The sequence below is a fragment of the Nicotiana tabacum genome, chromosome 20 (genome assembly GCF_000715075.1).
Source record: "Nicotiana tabacum cultivar K326 chromosome 20, ASM71507v2, whole genome shotgun sequence".
Taxonomy (NCBI): Eukaryota; Viridiplantae; Streptophyta; class Magnoliopsida; order Solanales; family Solanaceae; genus Nicotiana; species Nicotiana tabacum.
In genome coordinates this window covers 46,313,436-46,320,617 of record NC_134099.1, presented here as the reverse complement: position 1 = coordinate 46,320,617, position 7,182 = coordinate 46,313,436, and positions in this window count along the sequence as shown.

Below are 7,182 nucleotides of genomic sequence, written 5' to 3'. Positions count from 1 at the left end.
GCTGAGCAAAGGCTAAGTCTATAACTTAAGCTAGTAGCTCGTTTACGTAAATTTGGGAAGCATCTCCATTGTAAACAAGGGCCTCCTCCAATACCATATACCAACAACAATGACCAGAGCAATCCATCAATACATAATTATCAATATCAAGACACCATATAACCACAACAAGTCACAACTACATTACGACGAGCGGCAAACTCCGATTGGAATCCGTATACCCCTTATCAATCCTTATAGACTTCTTACTTCAACATAAAAGTATCATTAACTTGATAATTAAGTCATTAATCAATGATTCCAGCCTTATACCATATATTTATAACAACGAAAATAATCCACAACTTCAACTATCCCCAACTAGCAACTTTATTCACTAGTTCAGGTCTAGCCCATCCATTTAACTTAATCAATATCAAGATAACCTTAGGCACAAGCAAGAACATAATATACATACCTCCTACAGTAACTTCAAGTCAAAATCCAAGTTATATTCATTTTACAACAAACCTTAATAGCAATACAACACCATAGAAGTGACTTAAGCTAGTCCAAGTATTATCTTATAGTTTATCATCCTAACAACTTAACCAACATACAAGAAAGCTTAAGCACAATTAGTAGGTTGTTATACTTACCTTATACAGCAGCAACAACTTGGAATTTCATCCAAATACAGCCCACAACAATCTTCAATGACAACACAACCTCAAAGAGGTGTTGTTCTTCACTAGAACTAAGTTTTGATGTTGAAATATGGTGTAATCACTTTGGAATCACTTCAAACCCTTGTGATATATGTTTAGGAGGGTTAGGAGAAGTTTGGAGACGAACTTTAGTTGAAAAATGAGCAAAAATGGGCGTCCAAATCGTTTATAAATTGAAGTAGGTCAACCACCGCCTAAGTGGGTCCCATTGGGAGCTGCTTGCGCGGTCTCGCGAAAATGCGAATATCTCTCTACTCCGATGTCGTATTGACAAACGGTTTAATGCGTTAGAAACTAGACTCGTAGACCTTCAATTTGGTAGGTAGAACAACCCATTATTCCAAGTATATTTGGAGAAATTCTCAGATACATTTGACCTAAATTTCAGCAAATTTATGAATGTAACTTGTGATGACCTTTGCCAACTCTTGTTCCACAACTTGCTTGCCTTCAAAATGTAGAAAATGAATATCATACGACTAAAATAACTCATAGAATAACCTCCTTATCATGTTAATAACCCTAGTCTCACCCCAAAGTATATGTTATAACATTCGAAACTTGTCGACTTTCGACGAAACTTATTTTCTTCAATTGGTTTAGCTTCTAAGATTTCCAACCCTCTTGGTAATCGTTATTCATGATCTTAAATATTTTTAACCTCCAAGGTAACATTATTAACTTACTTTATTTGCTTCCAAATAGAATCTCATTTCCGAGCTTACATCAATGACTTACGATGTACTCTCACGTATGAAAACTTGGGGTGTAACATAAGGGTTACAAATAGGTGAAATTAAAAGAAAACAAAAGAAAAGTTGAATTTTGAGAAAATAGTTTGAAAGTAAACAATGAAATAAACAAGTAAAGGAAAACGGGGTCCTAGGTTTATAAATAATATGGATCACCTCACACAACATCTGATAATCACTCCTCAATGAGGGGCTACACGAGATGTTATTGCGTGGTCATCATATCCATATCTACCCTTTCCCACCTCGTTAAGGTATTAAAGCGCGGAATAGTCTCGTTTACTTATTGCATGTTATTACCCACCCCAATCCTATCAGCCCCGGAGATACTTGGGACTACTAATCCTAAAATAGAGGAAAAGTTGGCTTATTTGTGGTTTCAAGGGTAAAAGAAATGCTAGGGCGACAATTAAAAACACGTATAACAAGTATGGGGAGGCACATAAACAAATAAGGCTCAAACAGACCTCCTTAAATCAAAGAAAGCATATAGCTTAGCATGTCTTGCACGTACTGATTAAGGTCGGATTAAACTTAAAGGGTTGAGGCAGACTGATTTATTACATATTTCAGATAAGAAATCTGAATCAGGCTTGCATGCTAGTTGTAATTAACGAAAATCTGATTCAGTTTACAAGTTTACCTTATGTCTTGCCTAAGTGTTAGACGAAACCTATAGGCATGATATCTACTGGTTTAAAAAAAAAAGAGGTATGCTGATTTTAGAGAAAGAAATTGTCAATCAATCAGGAAAGGCGAGTTTTGGTAAAAGAGCATAAGTTCCGCAGACGTTAGGCATCATTGTTACTGATTTTAGACTTATAAGCAAGTGAAACGATTCAAGTTTGGTTGATAGTTCCTATAGGCATGCTTTCTAGGCGTTGTTGATTTTAAGCATTTTTTTACAGACGTAGTAAGAGTGCAGAAAATCCTATAGGCATGGCATCTAAATGTTGTACTTCATTAAACCTATGAACACATTTACCTAGTGACAGATGTATATGCAAAATTCAGAATGGCCTATAGACATGTTTTCTAGATGCATATGCAGGATTCAGGTTTCGAGTAATTACAGACATGGTAACATATGAAAGTGCAGAATTCTATAGACATGGCATTTACATGAAGGTGTAGAGGTTCTTATAAGCGTGGTATCTACGTATGAAAGTGCAGAACTCCTATAGGCATGATGTCTATATGAATGCAGAATCCTGCAAACCTATAAACAGGATTTCTACAAATGAGAGTGCAGAAATATGTAAACCTATAGGCAGGATATCTACCCTTTGCGTACAGTTACCCCTCCCACTTTTCACTAGCCATCCCCAATAGTTTATTACAAAGTTATTACAGCCTAGAATGAAATAAAAAAAAATACATTAGAAATTGAAAAATTACAACCAAGGAGAGCCTGATTCAGACTTCCTGTCTGAAACATGAAGTAAACCAACTCCAAATATCAAGATCCAAAGCCTTCCTCTTATTTGGATGTGTCAGAGTTCCCTAAGAGCCTAAGCTGGACTCCGGGAAGTGCTCACACCCAAATGCATTGCAGGATTAAGTCATAGTGCAGTGTGGAAGGGCCAACCCTCAAGTGTCCAAGTTCAGAGGGAACTCAAGGTCCCAAGGCAAGGCTTACAGGAGGGGGACAGAACTTAGAAGCTAAGAGTGAGTGCAAGTGCAGAGTTCTAAGAGGGGGAAAGGAGAAGGAAGTAACTTAAAACCAGTGCATATAGGGGTATAGGGGAGTGCGGAATTTACAGGAAGAGCTGGCAAAGGGGCATACCCAGCAATGAGACATACTGACATACCTTCTAGCCTACTTAGAAGTTAAGACCTCAAGGGATCAAAAATCAGTTCATAGACAACAATTCTTGTTGCCATACCCTAAGTCTCGACTTACAAACCCATAGGGGTGATGGGATAGGGAGCAAGTGTTCACAGAAAGAGGCAAGTAGTAGCACATAGGCATATTAAGTTAGATGCTAAACTTTATAGAAAATAATAAAGTGGACATGGATACAGAGACTGTAAGTAAACACATTGGGGTGATGCTGAAAATTAAGTTAAGACATACCAGTTTCAAAGGGACAAGTAAAGAAGAAAGCAGTAGTCTTGTAAAAGCCAAAGTGTAGACAAGAAGCAAGAACACTCTAAGTATCAATTCAGAAGAGGTTGTGAGCTTGTGAAGTCTGAAGTGTGTAGTGGTGAAAAGGGGTCCTGCCTTTTATAGTGTAGAAAGCAAGAAGAAATAAGGTAAGAAAATAGTTTGAAGACTGATTGTCAATCAATTACACAAGGTTTCCCTTAATGATGGGATTCAGATTCAAACGGGTAAAACTAATTAAGGAAAGAAAGTAGTCAAACACTTTGTGCAAATAAGTAAATAAGAGGCAAATACATAAAGGTTATTTAAGGACACGGTCTTGACAGTACACGATTTGTACAAATAAGGCAAGGGAATCAGTTAACAGCCAGGAAATCAGAGATCACAGATTTGGTATGAATGAACCAAGTCAGAAAGGTGGAAAAGGTTTTAACTTAAGGAAAATCAGTAACAATCAATTAGACCTATTAGAAAGGAATTTTGAATCAATCACTAGTTTGAAAACCTCTTTGAAGAAAGAATCATCATACATATAAAGGCATACAGACACGTTTAAACATGAAAGAACTTTTTCATGCCCTTGCAAAATCAGTAGAAAGCCCAGTGTAGGAGAGTTTTAGAAAAAGTTTAGAATTGTACGAAAACAAAGATGTCCAAACTCAGTTCGGACTCAAAATCAGTCTTGAAAGAGTTAAGGGTTCTAAAAAGATAGAACCCTAGTTCACATAACCAAATCTCAGCAGAATCCCCAAATTCTAGGGTTTCCACCTTGAATCAAATACAGAGATAAGAAGGCAATTAGTCAAAACAGGCTTAGGGATTTCTTTCAGAAACTCATGAGAAAGCACGCAAACACAGTAGAAGATTCAAAGCAAACAAAATAAAGAAACTAATTCGAATCATAATGAGAGAAAAACTGATAGTAGAAGCAACAGTAGAAGAAAACATGCTTAAGCAGGTCTTTAGAAGAAATTTTAAACAAGGTAAAATAGTAAGAACACTTAAGAACATGGTAGAAGGAAGCAATAGGCGAAGCATATCAGATCGTAGTTGAAGAGAATAATAGAGCATAGTGTAGAAACATAGTAGAAGAACATGCGTGGTAAAATAAGAACATAAGAACACAGTAGAGACAAACATACACAAAGGAAAAGGAAAAGAAAAGTCAGAGAAACACCTTAAGCATTTCCAAAAAACCCTAAATCGGAAAAAAGTGATTTTGAAAGTAATTTTTGAAAGAAACGTTAGGGAAATCATTTGAAAACTCAAGTAGAGCATAGATACATAACATATCTAAAAAGATCGGAGACAACCATGAAGAGTTAGGGTTTCAAAAGAGCCCTAGAAATGAGAAAGGATTGGGAAAAGGTCCGATCTGAGTCGGAGAAGTCAGAACCAGGCTCGAAACACCATTGTACGCCGGAGCAAGGCCGGAGAAGGCCGTAGAACCTTGAATCGGTGAAGATCTGAGCGAAAACCTTCGAGGTCAGACCTCGAATATTCAAGTATAAGAGCAAAGGGAGGTGAGTTTAAGACTCTCATGGCCTGAGAGGCCATGGATTTCGGTAGTTTCAAGGTTTGATGACGGTGAGAGGGGATAGGGTTAGGGAATGTTCGAGAGAGTCTGAGAGAGGAAAGGATTTTAGAGGCGGCGGGTTAGGGAAAAATGATTTTAGGGTTGGGTGTATGTGAATTTATAAAGGAAAGGAATGATTGTGGCCGTTGATCAAAATGATCAGCGACCTAGATCAAAAGGGGAGGCCGGGTGGGTTAGATTAGTTGGGTCAGGGGCGGGTTAAATTGAAATTGGGCCGGTCAATTTGGGGGCGGGTTAAATTGAAATTGGGCCGGTCAATTTGGGATTTGAAATTGGGTTAATTGCGGGGTTGATTCAGGGTATAATTGAAATGAGACAGGGCTAGCATTTAAATAACCACTTTCTCCCTTTTATTTTATAAAAATAGTAAAATGATATATGAAAATAAATCAAAGGTACAAGCTTAATTAATAATATACAAATATTAAATTAAAAATACTGGAACCAATTTTATAAGTATAAAATGCAATTAAATCTTAAAATAGGCTAAAATTACAATTATATGCAATTTAGCCTTAAAAATACTAAATAAATTAAAAATGTGTAAACATTACCTTAGCTATATTTTGGTATAAATATGAGAATAAAATACATTAATAACCAAAATTATAATTTGAGGAACAATTATTGGTTTTTGTACTGTTAAAATAGGGTAATAAATTGATTTAAAAATTAGAAAAAATACTAAAACACTTGGGCATACTTATATATGCATATATATTCTATCTTGAAAGTATTTTGGATATATAAAATATATAGGAAATAATTGGGTATCAACAATTCTACTTTAATTGTCGAGACGTGATCGAACTCCGTTCATTCAAACCCTGCATAAAAGCCTGTACTGCCCAGTCATCCGAGACCGGTGGTAGTTCCATTCGCTCCATCTGAAACCTGGACACGAACTTCCTTGACATCTCGTCGTTCCTCTGTTTTATCTTAAAGATCGATCTTAACCCAGGCCTCAATATCTTCTTTTTGTCTAAGAGAAAAATGGATAATTTTCCAATCAAAATATTTTCTATCGAGATTTCTTTCTATATATAGAATATTGCCTTTTCTTAGATAATTATTGATATGAAGATTGCCGAGCATATCAAAAAGGTTGTGTTTGGACGTGTTGGAATTAGAAGAAATTTCGAGGTTCTTATTTACTTGAAAGGGTAATCTAGAAATAAAAGAGTCATTTTTTTTTTCATAATTAATCGATTTATATGCTAAAAGATCATATCTATAACATTTTTGAAAATTATCTTTTTGGTTTGCTAATGAATAGAGCTCAGAATCATTTTCTTTTTTGTAATGAATTAATTGGTCTTTTTCATATGAATTCCATTTGTTTAAATTTCGATTTTGAGCCATACAACCTTGATTAACCCTATTTCGCCATTTTTGTGGCATTAATCTAGACCATCTAATCTGAGATAAATCGTATTGATAATGCCGTCTTAACCAGTTTTTCCATTGATTGATTCTATAACTCTGAAGTTTCTTATGTTTTAATTCAGAATGAAATATTCCTAGTGTTCGAAAATAGTCCTTTATTTTAGTCTTAAGGAAAAAAGACGTTCTGTTATATTGAAGAACAGATCTTAATTTAGACAAATTAATAACTTGGGGTTGTGATAATTTGTAAAATACATATGCTTGTGATAAGTAGGATAAATCAAAAAAAATATGTGAATTTTTCTTACTAATATTATAAAGTGACTTTTTTATAGTCGAAATAAAGTGAATTTTTTTTTGATTATTAATTTTTTCTTGATTTATTTCATTATTGGAAATGTATTTATCAATCAATTTGTTTGTTGATTCAAGAAAGAGTTGTGTATTAATTCTGGGAATATTAATGATAGATAAAAATAGATCGATGTATAATCTTTGAATGAATAATTTTAGAAAATAATGGAATTTCCATATTAATCGAGTATTTCTTCTTTTTAATATTTGGAAAATCTTTTTTGGCGATTCGAATTTTTTAATATTATTTGTTTTATTAGGACTAATGTCTATTTCTGG